Below are 15,780 nucleotides of genomic sequence, written 5' to 3' on the forward strand. Positions count from 1 at the left end.
GAGAACAACTGCCCATTCATTTAAAATGGGTATAAAAGCAGTGGGGCCAGTGGTAATTACRTTTGCTTTGGATTAACCCTGGAATAACTGCACAGAAATCGATGGAATGATGCTGATATTAAAAAAGGAACAAGAGATCAGGATCACACCGGGCTGTGCTCTTCTTGAGAAACTCAACTACCCTTCCATCTGCCAGCAGGATAGACTGTGTTTCTTGTGAAGGAATTTACACTTTTTTAGATATTTTATGTGCAATTGAGTATGAACAGAATAATATTAAACAATACTAATCCTTCAGACTGGGGTAGTTCTAAGCCATGTATGGAAATAGGACTTTCTCCTTAGAAAAAGAAATGAGAATTTAGGCAGGAAAAATATTCTCTTGCCTTCAGATGAGGTCCCCATAGTTTCACAAAGCCATCTTTGATCACTCAAACCCCACAAAGGAGCAGCAACATCTGAATTATGCTCCTTATCTCACTTTTCAGGGCCTGACRAAGGGCTGACACACCAGAGCAGCTCCATTTCTATCAGAGCTCGATGGTCATTTATCCAGAACCGATGGCAGGAAGGGGATGATTTGTGAGAGTGAGACAAACCCCACTGGAGCMCTCCCCAAAGAGATGGAATTTGGGTTTGTTGAAACCCTCAGGATGAGGTGAGTTGGTCTGAGGAGCAAGAACCCATTTGCCAATTTGAAGATTTAACAGCAGCACAATCAGTGCAGTGGTGGAGAGGAGAGAATTCGAGCCCTGCTGTGAACAACACTGATCATCAGCAGGAGATCTCCATGGTGTGAAAAATCCATGAAATCGCAGGATTTGGGCATTAAAAATAAATGCTCTTCTTCTCTCTCTGTGATTATTCCTCTCCAGGATTGTTCTGAGCTCTCCTTCATCCCCTTCAGAGCCCCCTGAKGTGACCCCATCCCATCCCATCCCATCCCATCCCATCCCATCCCATCCCATCCCATCCCATCCCAGGAAAAGTGACAGCAGGATTTGGGAAGACAAAACCTCAGTGCTTGGAATTGCTGCTGTACAGGGGATAAAGCCAAAATCAGCATCCAAAAGGTCAGGAAGGAATTCCTCTGGTGTTAAGTGGTGTAAATTACTGAGGTGTTTTATGATTATTGGAGTCCTCCAGAGATAGAAAATGTAAGGGAAAAAAAGTAAAATCTCTGGTAAATTCGTATTTTTGTCTTCATATAAAAAGTTGGGATGACTTTAGCACAGCACATAAATATTTACGTGGCTCTAGAGCCAGCCCTTGATTAGAATGCACAGAGTCCCTAAACACAAGCAGAGAATTTACTCTCTGTGMAGTTCAATGGCAACCAAAGCAATTTTTGAAATATTTTCAGATGCAGAAAAATACATTTTAATGGCTGTAATAAGCAGCAGGACTGGAGGCTTCAAAATTTTGCTGCTCAGCCTCATTTCCTTTCTTCAGCACACACACGGAATTTGTAATTCCTGCTGTAAACAACAGAGAAATAAATTTCATTTTAGAAACAGTTTTTCACCCCTGGCATTTTAATGTATAAAATAATTGATGTTATGGAAGAAAGTTGCACTCGTGAAGTTGGTTTCTGCTATCAAAATGCATYCAGATTCATGAGAACTCTCAAGAGAAAAATTCTGTAGGATATGCCCCACCTTTGGTAGGGATTTCCTCTGGAATTTTTGAGCGGTTTCATTCTGATCCCACAGTTCCAGGTTTCTCTTTTCTATGCATTTAAAGGAAATATTTGAAATCATGACTTCTCTAAGTAAATAAATTTCAGCTCTATCCAGTCTATTAAACCCCCTTCAAGTGTAACCTCTCTTTTAACTGATACACAACCAGAGGAAGCAACAATTTGTGCGGATGCCACTGAACCATAAAGTTTATGTTCCAAGCAAACAYTTTGCTGTGAGGGAAATGTGTGTGTCAGAGGTCAGCTTCTCCAGAAACAATTTACCTATTTCCTCCTTTCTGTCCCTAAGTGGAACAGCATTTATTCCATTAACCAGGGCAATCTGCAAACGGACCAGGAGGAATTACCTGGATTGCAAATCATGGGGCTGTTAATGCCTCTCTTTCAGTCCTGGATTATTGATGCACTGAGGATCCCCCTGGCTCAGGGTCATGTTCAAAATCTGTTTTTTTCCTCCCACTGTGTAGGCTGGTGCAAAAATTTCCAGCTGGAAGAGGAAGGCACATCTCTGTGTGGAGAAGGAGGAYTTTGTCTTGCTCATGTCATCCTGAAAGGCAGAAAAATGCTAAAAATAATTAAATTGTGTTCTCAGCTGCATCACTGCCTCAGTTGGACTGCACTGACCCTGACAGACACATCCCTGTTTGATCCATCTGAGGCTCCAGCTTGTGATTTATGAGCAGAAACAAAATTATCCCTGCAGCCTTTTATTCCCAAATGCAGATTTTGCTGCCCAACTCTGCAGACACACTAAGGACAGGCACAATCCCTGCGGAATTCACTCAGGATTCACTGCCTCGACTGAAAGGGATGATTCCCCATCCTCTGCAAACTGCCCAGATGTTGTGGTCCAGCTGCAGGTTTGGGATCAGACTGCCATCATCCCAATTCCCTGGGACACCCATCTTCCTTCCCAAACTCCTGATCTGCTGCCCCAAAAGCTGCCCCAGCCCAGTTGTTCTGAGCTGTGATTCCRGGGATGATGTGAGGTGATTTCATCTGCTCTCCCAAACTGGCCCAACAGGATCTGCTTTCCCTGACGGAACCTCACAAAGCCACGGGGATGTTTTCCCCAAGAGCCACATCTGCGCTTTCCATCCTGCTTTTCCCACTCCCTGCCCCGGATCTGTGCACCCACAGAGRCACAAAAGGAGAACCTGCACGATTCCGACCCCACAGAATTCAACAGCTCCAAAAAGGACACCCCAATCTTGCCCATTAGTTAACAAAATCCCCATCAGGTGAACTGGTAAAGCTGAAATCACCTCAATTTTGTCTCTCCAAAGGCTGATGACTATCAAAACACACTCCTGGGGACACTCCTCTTGCCAGGATTTATTCCATCCTCATCTGAAACAGCCTTAATAAGCTTGAAAAACAAATTTCAGRGAATAAATGTAAAGTCCAGCCAGCTCCCAAAGGGTAACTGAATGGAGGAGAGTTGGGAAATCATTTAGCAARGGGGATTTTGGCAATACCTGAAATAGAGTTGCTTGTGTTGCACTGCAGCTCCTGTATTTCAATAAGTAATCTGCCAGCCTCTGAGGGCTGCAAGGAACATTTACATAAATATATATGGAAATAAATCTGGGAAATAAAACTCCCATCAAAAACTCCYGTAAAAAACTCCCATAAAAGATGCCCAGAGCGTTCACGCTTTCTGCCATTTTAAAAGATCTTTATTGTGTTCATATTTTCACTGTGATGTGTGGAATTGAAGATAAACTGATTATTTTTTTTTTTATTTTGGAAAGCAGGAGAAAAATGAGGAGGCTGCTCAAATTCCTGAGCAGGATTCTGGGATCAGGAAACTGRTGTTCACACCAACCTGAATTCTGCAAGGAGCCTTCTGGAAGTTTGTAATGGGACCTGTGCAGCAAGAAAATCTCATCCCAGTAACAGCAATGGGGTTTTACCTCCAACTTCAGAGGGAATAAGGGTCACAGGAGGGTTTGCACAGATCAGGTGCATTCAGGAAAACTCTTTTTCGTGTGACCAGCAAAGCTGCGTGCCTTGATTTATGAAGTTTCTTTTTTAACTCAGAGCCATAATAACCAGCAGCACGTACAGAAACAAATTTTATTAAGGTGTCATAAAATAAAACATTAAAAGTGAGGCAGAAAAGTAATAAAATACTCAAATGAAAGTTTAAAAACCTCGCTAGCAAAAGCTGCAGCTTCTGCCTTCTGGGTAATTCTTGGTTTCTTTTCCACCTCCCGCCCATCTGCCTCATCCTTGCAAAGTGTCATCAGCCTTTTGGCTACAGCTCAGGCTTTTAATGCCGTTGTTGACAATGCCTCGCCCATATTGATTGTGGCTTTTAATTAGCATGGAGTGCACGGGGAGGGCTGAAATTAGTTTGTTGGGTTTCATTACACTCCCGGCATTGTGTGATCCAAGTGTCAATAAATTACCATTCTTTTTATTAAACAACAACAACAACTCTCGTTATTATCCAAATTACAAAAGSCTGCATCGCTGGGTTGCAACAGAGAACTTGCACATTAATAAAGGCATGGAGCAGCAATCTCTCAGCAAGGTTGAATAGGAAAATGTTAATCATCCCACAAAGCTTTACTCTTGGCAGGTTTTATTTCAGTCTCAGAATGAGCTGTTCACATCTGACCTTCTGTGCAACAGGAGTTTAAAGAGCTGATAATGCCATGTGGCAGAGCAACCCTCGGTGAATGGTTTATTAAGATCATGTAGGGATGTACTAATTAAAAGTAACACAGAATCCCTGCCTGTGGCTGCCTTGGACAGATCCATTTGGAACAAAACCACTCGTCAGCCACGGTGTTTTATGGGTATTTTTCCTGCTGAAGTGGTGCCCAGATTCAGCTGCTGGCAAACACAAAGGTCCCAGCAGCAGCTCTGGCATTGCGGTGTGAACTGGGAAATACCAGCCAGGAATTCCTTCTCCAAGGGCTCCCACCAAAGCCCAGGTGAGCTCTGGGGAGCCAGGCTCTCCTGGGGATTTGCACTGGAGTTGGGGTTGCCCCTCTGGATGGGGCTCTGCCTGACAGAGGGGAGGCAGGAGAAGAACAGGGACTACGAGAAGAAAATCTCAAAGGAATAACTCAGAAATTCCAGCAGGACCCTCTTTACACGAGGACTGCTGTGTATTAACTTAATCCATCTTTTTTTTGCTGTCAATGAACAATATTGGGGTTTTTTTTTTCAGGCTGCTGCAGAGCCAGTTATGCTCAATTTAAATCAGGACACTGCTATTGAATCCTGCCAGTGAAACAATCCTGCAGACACCACTTCTGGGTTWCTGAGCACAAAAACCACCCTGGCCCCACAGAATCTGCAGCCAAAGTGATGCCATCAATATCTTCTGGGGGTCAGTGTCYGTAACATCCCCATTTCCCAAGATTCAGAGCACAATGCTGCCATTTTATACATAAACAAACCTCTTTAATACCTAAATAAATAGTATCCCATATMATTCCCTTCATTATTAGTTCCATTTTTATTTAGGAGATGGTTCAAGGGTCAATATACTGCTCAAAATTAAATGTGCATGTCACTTGCTGCTAACAACCCAAAGGTCAAATAACATTCACAGATTTATATTACCCTGGGAAACATCTCTATTTCGAGTATCAGAGTTGAAATATTACACTTCTRAATGAGTTTACATATTCATTTTCTTTAGAGAACTGCATTGAATTAATTGCATTTCATGTAAGCAACTTTTTAAAAATTAATTACAAGCAAGGTGGAAGAGAAATGGAATTAACCATCTCATTGAGAGAGGAATTGTCCCTGGAACAGRGCTTTGAGAAACCCAAAATGACACAATAGACTCATAATGCCTGTTGTAAATGAGTTTCCATTTTCTCAGCAACGTATGATTAATCAACATAATTGCAAGTCATGCTGTGAGTAATGCAGACATTTAATTTGTACAGGCTTGGTGATGAAGTCAGTGAAAYGAGCCTTTCACCTTTATTCAAAGCCTTTGCTTCAGACACGGGGTTAAATGGGATTGTCTCATCCTGTTCTCTCTTGAGGCTCATCAAAAAAAAGCTACAAACGAATCTGGGAAAGTTCCTGCTCCCTGTTCAGGAGAAAAATTGGGGAATGCAACAAATGTGCAGGGGAGCTGTGCTTGGGAAGAGGCAAAATACCAGGGGAGACCGTGACTGGCACTTGTTTGCTGCTCTGAAATGCACAAGTCCAAAATAAACACCAGTTTAGAGCAGATCAATAATTAGAGAATGAATATTGAAAGTTTTTATTTTGCTTTGTTTTGCTTTTCCTGGCCATGACCAAGTAGAATGTGCAGAAATCAATCTGTCTGGGGGGGTATGACCTTGGAGCAGGCTAAAATTGCACATCCTGAACATCACCAGTGAGAAAGAAAATGATTTAAAAAACACATTTAGGGTATCACAAGTGTTGGTCTGGACATGCAGGAGTTGTAGGGCGTTTCCTGAAATTTCACCAAAAGTTTTAATCCATGTGGAAGACAGAACTACACCTCAACTCCGTTYGGAAATGCAGTATTCAAAAAGGCATTCTGAAAAGAGTGTGCTCTGTTTAAGATTCTGCAGAAATTATGGGCTATGTGTAAATATTATAAACAGGAGGCAAAGGTTTCTTCTATAAATATCAATATCCAAACATGAATGMAGAAATTGATCCCTCCTGTGCAGCTGTAGCTTTCAGAAATGAACATTTAATAGTGAAAAGTGAGTTCATCTCCAAAAGCTGCATCATAAACCTGGMTGAACCTTTCTCCCAGGCTGTTCTGATTTATTTTAAACCTGACTGAATTCAGCWTGGATGATTTTCTTCAGGATAAAAGGCTGCTTTGGCAGGAGCAGGGGCTGGAAGATCACAGGATCTCACTGAAATCCAGCTCAACCCTGCACAGGACAAAAGAACACTGAAGTTTCTTTATAATTTTCCTTTCCTGAAGAAATTCTGTGTGGGGTAAAACTGAAGGAAAGACAGCAGGAAAAAAAATCCCCAAAGCAGAAATATTTCAGGGGAAATAATTCCTTGAACAACATAATACAATTCCTATATGATTTTTTTTTTAAGCTCTCCAACTGTCTCTGGTGGGGAATGATTTTTCCAAGCTCACCCACTTGGAGCAAAGCAGGAGCTGCATTTTCAGCGAGGCAGGAGGTGCAGGCTCACACCCAGCATGGACAGGGAACAAGCTCAGAAAGGGATGATCCAAACAACAGAACAAATGTCATCCATGGCAAACAAGAAATATCTCATCACAAAACTTTATTAAATTTTGTATGTCAGGTGCAGATTTATATAWAGACAACTGGCTCTCTGCAGATTGAGATAAATTCAACTAAGAGACAAAAAAAATAATGTTTTTCAGGTCCAGGCATAAAATCTGATAAAAGTTAAGGCTTCACAGATCTGGAATTAGTTAAGAAAACCGCTGTACAGCAGCCGTGCTGTTCACATCCACAGAAAGAAAATTTAACTACTGAAATACACTCAGCAACATTAAAGCACTGCCAGATCTGTTGTAATTAATCTTGTCATTTAATAAGGAAAACAAAGCTGTATTAAAATAAGTTTCATCAAAGTTCATGAATTGAAATGCTGTGCATCCTAAACAGCCTTGTGGTTTGAGATCTTTCTCTAATAAATAACAAGGAATGTGCTTGCACTTCTGGTGTTTGGGCCGGCGTAATTGCTGTAAAAATAATTACCAGTAATTTTCCTCTTGCATTAGATCAGTTGATGAAGGGGAATAACAAAAAGCTTTTCTTCCCTTTGTAGTTCAACACACGCAAAACAATGGCATTGAAATTCAAATCCAACAGGCAGATACAGCCTYGCTGGGAGGATCAGCTGATAATACTCTGCTTTTCTTTTTTATGGCTGCTGTAATTGTTTATGGTAGATTGAAGTCCAGCGGGAYTGGGAAGGTACATAAATGTTTATTTCTAACTCCTGTCTGCATTTTGATTTTATGGGGATTTCAGAACAGGCTGAGCAGATGGGAATTTTGGTTCTGGTTGTTTTTTTTTTTCTGAGGAGTCCTGGTGGAAAATAAACCCACATTGATGTTGGTTGGCACCCAGTTGTTCTCAAGAGGAAGAGAACTTTTCACACTGAACTCCAGAACCACTGGCTGTTGTGTATTTGTGATTCCTGCATACAAAAATAACAAGGAAAAGAAGAAATCCCTAGTTTTATTGGGATTTAAGTCCAAATACTCCTCTTGCAGGGAGTTGGAGGAGGAAGGAATGYACACAGGGAGTGGGGAGAATTTCATGGATTCCAAAATCTGAAAATTTTCCAAGTTGGGATATTATGAAAAACCAAACAACCCTTTGGAATGAACCTTCCATGGTCCCCATCACCTTTCTGGCTCTTGCTCCAGGAGCATCCAGCTGCCCAGGGAGCAAGGAAATACCTGGATTGAGGTTGGATTGCAAAAATCTGAAATATCCTGAAAGGGAAACTCTTCAAAAGGCATTTTTGTGCACAAAGGGTCCAAACTGTCTCGTCAGGATCCCAGAATTGCCTTTGAACAGCTCAGAGCAGCACTGGGGAGCAGCGAATCTCTTCTGGTGGGAAGTGAGTCCTGAGCTTGGATGGAGGAGAAGTTTTGCAGTGATTTCAGCAAAAATCAGATCTGGAGGGTTCAGGTCCCAGCTCCTCACAGCTGGGAAGGAGYGAGGTGAAACTGTGAGCAGTTTTCCAAGGGGCACAACCYCTGGGAGCTGGAAAAGGGAGGCCTKTATTTTCATATTTTATTTGTGTGGGCATCAGAAACAGGGAGAACACTGAGAATTTCCTCCTGGAAGTTGTGTCAGTGCAGCTCTGGATCTTCCCTGACCTGCCCTTGGTCACATCAACAATTCTGACCTTACTGGGGAATTTCCAAATTTTCAGATTTGTTTCAGATCCCTGAAACTCAGAGGTCACTGTTGCCATCAGGACAAAGAAAATGCACATTTGGACGCTGGAATTTCCAATCCACACAACAAATTTTTGCACAGCAAACCAGCAATTACTTAATTATCTCTCCAAATAACAACTTTTCTAAAAGCTGTCACTCCTGGGGATGGGCTGTGGTTCTGCCTGGGCACCTGAGTCCCTGTGGGAAGCRTTTCCCTGCTGCAGAGGGAAATATTGGCTTCAGGAAAGCTGCTGATGGTTCAGAACCTCTCCTTGTCAGATCTGCAGCCAGYAATGCACCCAAGCCATTTTGCTGCAGGCAAAAAGAGAGTTTTATAGAAATGTTTTTCCTCATCCAAAATCTGGAGAGGGAAAAACCCCAACCAATCTCAAAACAGATGGAAAAAGTAGAAATATTGGGTAATGAAGAGTCACAGGGCAAGAGGAAGCCAAAACAATTTCTCTCATTTCTATCAAGTGGATAAAATCCACAGGGAGGAAAGGAAGTAAAACAAAAGAAATGAAAAGTCATTTCAAGTAATAAGCTAAAAAGAAAAAATGTGTGTGTTGTATCACACATGAGTCATAGAAGCCATGATGACACACATGGAAAACATAGAAAATCTTGAATCTCACCTTAAATACAAAAGAAGCTTTCAGAAATGTACCTTAAATTCATTTAATTGGCCTCCAATCTGCAATTGGGTTCACCAAGGATATGGTTCTTTTTTATTTAGGAGTATAAGATTGAAAGACGAGAGTCAAGATCTTCCTGTGGATTTTTTGTCCCCGAGTTATTTAGGACCCAGACTTTAGGTGGGCATTGAGGTTCAGTTCAGGTTTCAATTTTATGCTTGGGGATTAAACCTCCTTTTTTTTTTTTTTTTTTTTTTTATTTTTTTTTTTTTTTTTTTTTTTTTTTTTTTTGCATTTTCAAAGAAGTGAAAATGATCTGGGGCCCAGATTGGCAAACACTGCCTTTTCTTTTCCACCCGGTTTGGGTCACTTGGACTCGATTCACAGCTGCAATTATGGCACTTACCAAGCTGAATTGCATTTTTAAAATGCTGCCAGCACAGAAAAGCAAGCCCAGAGAAGATCCAACCCCAAAATTTGGCCCTTTTCCTCAGATTCTCTCTCTGATTTTACACATAATTTCAAATGCATTCCTCATTAGCCACTTGGCCCATAAAGGCCTGGAGGTAGGAAAGGCTGGGTTAGTTTGCACCAGAGGATTGCAGAGTCCCAGCTGGCACAGAAAAAAAGGAAATTAYGCCTGTGCACACCTAAGATTAACAATAAACTAAATCTCCTTTAAATTCCCTCAGCCTTTGAGGAGCGGCAGGTCCAAATCTCCTCTCAGCAGGCAGCTCTGTCATTACTGGAAACCWCACACTGTCCTKACTCTAATCCCTCAGAATTTGGGARTTATTKGGATTGTTACCCTTTTAAATCCCTCAGAATTTGGGAATWATTCAGATTGTTACCCTTTCCAAACATTTCCATGTGGAAGTGGTGCTAACAGAGTCACACTCTGTGTGGAAAAACTTCCACGTTCTCATGTGGGGTTTTTTTTGAAACCTTTGCAGTCCGTGGCTGATATTAAACCAATTTTGACAAGAATTTGGCATTCTGGTGGGTTTTTTTTTCCCCTGATTTCATGCTAAACAGGCTGCTCAGCAGAGTCTGCAAGAATAAAGTGTCACAGAGATATAGGACAAAGGACAGGGGGAGAGATGACAGAAATGTCTTTACCATGGGAAACATCAGCCAAAATTTTGTGTGCAACAAAYTCCCTCAGAGGCAGCCAGGAGAAGCAGCTCCAGCAGCTGTGGAACTGCTCTGAAAGCAGCACATTTCTGCTGGGAAAGCTCTGCACCCCTCTGCCCCCAGTGCCCTTCCAGTTCTCCGAAAGCTCTTGAGAGCAAACCCAGACCATGGAGCACGTGGCACAGGCTGTGAATTTTGGGAGGTCACCAAAAGCTCCCCTTGGCCCTCTGGTCCCTKTGGCCAGGCCTGCAGCCSTCAAATTTCACTTTATTTTGATTTTCATCCCTTTCCTTGGGTGAAAAGCTTCACTAAAGGAGCACAACCAACACCACTCTGGAGCACTGGTGGGAAAACCATGGACAGTCAGTGCTGATTGTCACCATTAACCCACTTAACCCATTCCAAACATCCYCATATTCCTCAATATKCAGAAAAAGAACATTCYCAATCCACTCAAGGAATCTAAGAATTATCACTGCTTCCCCAGAATTGCTGTGGACAGCAAAGACAYGAGACATTAATTACAATTACTGCTCAATTAGCTGCTGTCAAACCTGGCCACCAGGGTGTTTGCTGCTGGAGACAAACCCAGGCGTTCCTTCCATCCTACTGTGTATTTGAACGATTAACTTAGCATTTACATTCATTTGTACCTTAATTTATTCTCCTATCTGCTCTTTTTTTGATGGGAAGGACAGGCAGCCACACGGGAATTGTTTTTATTCAACATGAAATTTTGCCTGGTTCAGAAGAGCCGGGAGGCTCCCAGATAAACTGTGGATAATTCAGTGAGAAACTCCAAAGAAACCCTCTGTCATTAAAGGTTTAGCTGCAGCAGGGTGTTTTCAAAGCAGCCTGTTCATTAATATMTTTTCTTTTGTGTGAGTAACCCTGCAAAGCCCTTCGTGTTTAATTTTTTCACATCTGAGGGTGTTACTCACGGTGACAAAAGCTTTGTTTTCACCGAGGTCCTGAGCTGGGCAAGATTTGGTCAGACTTAAGTAGAGCAAATCATTGCCTTKCAGAATGGAGAAAGCTGATAGGAAGTGGGGAGAAAATAATAGGCAGGATTTTAGAAATGAATGTTGGTTTTAATGTTGTGATGGTTGTGGTTTTACCTGAGCRGGTTCCAGGAGTCCATAAAGGAACACAGCTTCACGTAACTGCTCTGTGCCTCTTCTCCCCCTGAGGAGCATCAAAGGKTTGGTCTAAATTGTTAAAAGATCCTTGTTTTCTCAGACTTAATGTTTGCAAAACTAAATCACAGCTTTCTCCTGCCCTCCGAGCAAAAATTGCTGAGATCTGAGGTCTCAGCACATTAGGCCTTGTGAAAATCTCTCTCTGACACAAAAAAGGGGTTTTAATGTGAAAGAAGTGTTTCCCAGTCTGAGATCTTTCAAGCAAGGCAACATTTTGAAGAGAAAGCTCAGATTGTAGGTATTTTATAGTAGCCACGTGCAGAAATTCTCCATTACCTCACAGGTTCAGGGTTAGGAGAAGTCGCTACAAAACCTCCCCCTGAAAAACATTTCCTTGGCAAAATGGAAATTGTGGAAGAGCTGAGGAGCAGCAGCAAAACCTTCAGCTGAGAGAATCAGGGAGTTTCATCAGGATGTTCAAAAATTAAAGATATTTTGGTGTCTTTAAAAATGGTTCAAAGAMAAGAGAACAGGAACCAAAATTTACAGCATTTTTTTTCTCCCTCTGTGGGTGTTATCTGCTGCAACACAGCCCTGGAAACAAGAGACACAAAATTTGTGTCCAAAGGTGGATTTGGAAGTMAAATAGTCCCTCCAGTCGTATTAAAACAAACAAAGGCAAGGACAAGCAGCCAGAGGAATGAAATCTYAATTATCTGCTACCCCTAAATACTTCCTGCTAGAACAATTTGTAAGTTGACAAACTTAATCAGCTTCTTTACCAATATTTTCCAGATGTTCAGATTTTTGTTAGACCWCTTCAGCCAGATGTTTTCCATATTTAATCATCTGGCTGGGGCAAATATTYAGTCACCAACAGACCAGTAGGCTCTGAGAGCTAAACTCACCCAAGCAGGGAATTTGCAGCCCGGTGAAATAATCTCCAGAAAATGCAATTATGAACTGTGACAGAGTCAGACACACGTGGCTGTGGAAACAGAGAACTKGGTAGTTGTTCACTAAAAGAAGTAAATACTTAAGTGGCAAAAGTTCCCAGATGTTCATGTTGGAAGCTTTATTTAAAAATTCAGAGGCTTGACAATGGATCTGTGGAGAGCAATAAAAGATTTCCTTTTGAGGCACTCAGCACTTGAGGCAATAAATAAATAAATAAATAAATAAAGTAAAATATTCTCCCTGTGATGGTCGATGACGGGAGGAAGTTTTGACAGTGAGAGAGATGGGGAGGATGTAAATGTCATTTTCTTCTTTTGATAAACACAATAGATCCAAAAGGGCATTTCTTGTATTTTTTAAATATTTTTAAGACAAGGGAAGTAGAAGAGGTGTCAGACAACTCATGACTATTTCCAAGTAACAACAAAAAGATGCGAGCAGCTGCAGAAATAATTGCTGGTATGAATTTCAACTTCATTCCAGTAAATGTCTCACTAATTAACATTTTAATCAATGTCAGGTAAAGATTAATCCAATKAATTGACAAAAACCAGAGAGAAAAATACCAAGGAAGTTGTGCTGTCTCTGTTTTGAAGTCACACACAAGCCTTGGGTCAGCATGGGGAGAAATCCCAAACTGAAAGGAGCAAAATCAAAAGTGTCYGTGCATCAACAGGAATTTAAAGGGTTTTTTCTTCATCCCCTGAACTTCTCTGAATTCCCCCACTTTCTTTCCCAGGTCATTGTTTCAAGCATAGACCCCGAAATTGTGATGGTCAAGGTGTATCAGATATTGAGATTAATCAAATGTTATTCAGAGGAACCAAAATGAGCCCCTGGACCCAAATTCGTAAAGACACTTGGAAAACATCACAGACCCACCACAGGCAGAGCTGTGGGAATAAAGTGATGGATCAGGGTTAGACTGCACCTGCTGGGTCATCTCCATCCCACCCTGAGCCTGGGGATCCCTTCTTCCCCTCTGCTATGTTCTGTGCTGCAAAAGTTCCCTCAACCCTACAGAATTCAGACAAAAACACAGACAGGACATCAGGGTCTCGAGCGTGGACTGAGATTTTTAAAAGCCTTTTGAATTTTCAGTCTTTTTTTTTTTAATTCCTGCGGAGTTACAGCTTTACAAAGGTGATTATGAAAACATTACTGGTGCTGCATTTTATTCCAGGAATTGGAGGGAGGGAAGGGAAGAAAGGCACAAAAGGAAAATATTTCCTCTATTTGAAAAAGCCGCATACAAAGAAATACAAGGAAATTAAATGTTGAGCGAGCTACTGGAAAGGTCTCAATTTCCTTTTGAAAGGGCATCATCATCTCCATCAAAACTGGTAGCAGTTCACAGAAAATGTTAAAATAAACTGCATCATCTATCACAAATAAAACGTGTCACTTGCTGAAAGCATTGTCATTTTCCGAACAAAGAGTGAACCCTTCCTCCTCCTCGAGGTGAAAACAATTAACAAACACGGAAGGCTAATGATATGCAAATTGCCTCYGTGGAAGAGTGGCTCATTTGCAATTCTTGCTCAAAACACCTTTGTTGCAGAGATCTAGAAAACAGGGTCTTCCGCTTCTGTACCATCTCCTCAGGAACAGACCCTTTTCTTGGGCACATTAATATTCCTCCTCCTCTCTCTGGAGCACAGCCACTGCAGAGCTGCTCRCTGAGTGATTTAGTGATTATTTCAATTAAAAATACAGTGTCCACCCTGCTGAATAAATGGAATTTATCGAGGCATGATGGTCAGACCCCTCTGCCAAACGAAATCACGCCCCACACTGCAGTGAGTGCTGAAGCGTCAGGTTAAAGATCTGCACAGAAAAACTTCCTTCAGCGAGTTCCAGGGGCATGGAAGTGGYAGATAGGCTCTGAAGAAAATAAAAATGTTTAAATAGAGGCCATTTGGTGGCTAAAAGCATCTTTTAATACCATCTGCACCGCCCGCTGAAATCTGCGCTGTGTTAAACCCTGGAAATGGGAGCCAGAATAGCTCAGGGAGCAGAGTGGGAACGCTCCTCACTGCGGAGCAAACCYGCACTCAGCAGATCTTCACAAAGGGTGGATGAAACTGGAGGATGATTCTTCAACGGCAGCAACCTCACTCTGTGTCTCCTTTTATCACCATTTCTGAGTGCCCTCAGAAACTTTATTGTGCCCCTTTATTATCTTYATTAACTAATATTTAGTTAATAAGGAACAGGAACAAAGCTGCTTAATTCATCCTCGTCTCCTTCACTTCCCACACTGCAGGACAAGGATCTAAGATCACTTTTCTTTTTTTTTTTCCCAGCGTTTTTCTCAAAACAAAAGAAAAGAAAAAAGCACAGACCCCGGAACAGCGTGAAATGTCCCGGCTTGGTTTATCTGTGTATGAGTTTCTTCGATATTTTCGACAATTATTTACCCATTCTATATCATATTCTTGAAAAAAAGAATCTGAAGCCACAATTCTGGATTTACCTCTGCCGGGAACCACTGCCTCGGCTTTTTACTGAGCCCTCTGTGCCCTGCGAAACAAACATTTGGGGAATTTTGAGGCATTGCAGGAGTTTAAATCCCATTTTCCCATCCTGCTGGTGCCATCTGCTGCTGAATTTCAGCTCTAACGGAGGAAGGATTCAGGGGAGGAGCTGGGGGGTCCTGCCTGCTCCTGAGCTCTGGGTACCATTTCTGGGTCGTTTTTAACTCACCCAGAGCTGCAGCACAAATTGCTCCTCATCCCACAGCTCTCCTGGAGGAAAGCTGTCAGAATATCAGGGAATTTCTGTCCTGGCTGCCCCATGGCTTTTACAGATCCTGGGAGCATCCCACAATGTGTTGGAGGGGGAAAGAACTGCATTTACAACATAAACACCGTTTATAATTATTATTATTATTGTCTGAGCAGCCAAACAGGGCCTTTGGTGAGTCTGCTCTGTGAGCCAGGAGCACAAGAAGTCTGGTGGCACCAAACCAGAATTATTTCACTTTTCTTTTTGGGGTGTTTGGGATGGAGYACAGTCCAGAGAACCAGGTGGAGCTTTGATTCTTTTATGAACAGGATTTTTTGATGTGGCTGCTTAAAATAAAAGGCAGCTAGGCTGGACYCCTTGGGCTGGAAGGATTCACGTCTCAGATATGACTCGAAATGGCTTTGGAAGTTTTCTCCCTGGATGTAAACATTCATTCCTCTAAACTCCAACAATCTTTCCTTGGATAAACAGAAACACTCCACCCTCCAAGAAATGCAATTCCTGAGAGCAAAAGATGAAGATCTGTCTGACAGGGAGGTGCAGACAGAAGAGGATTCTTTGCTCCAGGACTTTTCT

This window comes from Malurus melanocephalus, unplaced genomic scaffold (assembly GCF_030028575.1).
Source record: "Malurus melanocephalus ecotype Western Australia unplaced genomic scaffold, MMel_1.1 scaffold_362, whole genome shotgun sequence".
In the NCBI taxonomy this organism is placed as follows: domain Eukaryota; kingdom Metazoa; phylum Chordata; class Aves; order Passeriformes; family Maluridae; genus Malurus; species Malurus melanocephalus.